The sequence below is a fragment of the Triticum dicoccoides genome, unplaced genomic scaffold, assembly GCF_002162155.2.
Source record: "Triticum dicoccoides isolate Atlit2015 ecotype Zavitan unplaced genomic scaffold, WEW_v2.0 scaffold74817, whole genome shotgun sequence".
Taxonomy (NCBI): domain Eukaryota; kingdom Viridiplantae; phylum Streptophyta; class Magnoliopsida; order Poales; family Poaceae; genus Triticum; species Triticum dicoccoides.
This window is the reverse complement of record NW_021296833.1, coordinates 1-958: the sequence shown is the minus strand read 5'-3', so window position 1 is coordinate 958 and position 958 is coordinate 1. Positions and strand designations below refer to the sequence as shown.

The 958-nt window shown below is 48.3% G+C and overlaps 2 non-coding genes across 2 annotated transcripts; both read right to left on the bottom strand.

The window, feature by feature from the left end:
* Positions 1-86: 86 nt before the first annotated feature.
* Positions 87-205, bottom strand: LOC119347737. The gene has a single exon (XR_005168525.1). It is a non-coding gene; the product is annotated as a 5S ribosomal RNA (ribosomal RNA).
* Positions 206-572: 367 nt separating this feature from the next.
* On the bottom strand, positions 573-691 carry LOC119347736. Its single transcript, XR_005168524.1, has one exon. It is a non-coding gene; the product is annotated as a 5S ribosomal RNA (ribosomal RNA).
* Positions 692-958: the final 267 nt, after the last annotated feature.

Sequence of the window (958 nt, the reverse complement as noted above, 5' to 3'; positions counted from 1 at the left end):
CAAACGTCAAAAATAATATAACGGGATTAATATATATCGCGCACGTGCGATATGTTTGTCACAAGGCGCAAAAAATAATTATAAAAGGAATGCAACACGAGGACTTCCCAGGAGGTCACCCATCCTAGTACTACTCTCGCCCAAGCACGCTTAACTTCGGAGTTCTGATGGGATCCGGTGCTTTAGTGCTGGTATGATCGCATCCGACATGTTTCCCCGTCTTCGTCCCTTATGCTTGCCACTCCCAGGTCCGCTCCAAAGACGATTCTACATTCTCACTACCATTACAACCGTTCCCTAACAATGGATAATGTCCTATACTACTTACTCTCCCGCTCAATCACGGAGACGAGTTTTCCACGGTTTCCACCCCTCCCTCCATACCGCAGCAACACGAGTTTTTTCCACCCCTTTCAGAAAGCGCTCTTCGCGCCACAAATCCGCCCCAAGACGTGCGAGCAATGAGCATCGAGCTTAAACATATCGCAAACGTCAAAAATAATATAACGGGATTAATATATATCGCGCACGTGCGATATGTTTGTCACAAGGCGCAAAAAATAATTATAAAAGGAATGCAACACGAGGACTTCCCAGGAGGTCACCCATCCTAGTACTACTCTCGCCCAAGCACGCTTAACTTCGGAGTTCTGATGGGATCCGGTGCTTTAGTGCTGGTATGATCGCATCCGACATGTTTCCCCGTCTTCGTTCCTTATGCTTGCCACTCCCAGGTCCGCTCCAAAGACGATTCTACATTCTCACTACCATTACAACCGTTCCCTAACAATGGATAATGTCCTATACTACTTACTCTCCCGCTCAATCACGGAGACGAGTTTTCCACGGTTTCCACCCCTCCCTCCATACCGCAGCAACACGAGTTTTTTCCACCCCTTTCAGAAAGCGCTCTTCGCGCCACAAAGTCGCCCCAAGACGCGCGAGCAATGAGCATCGA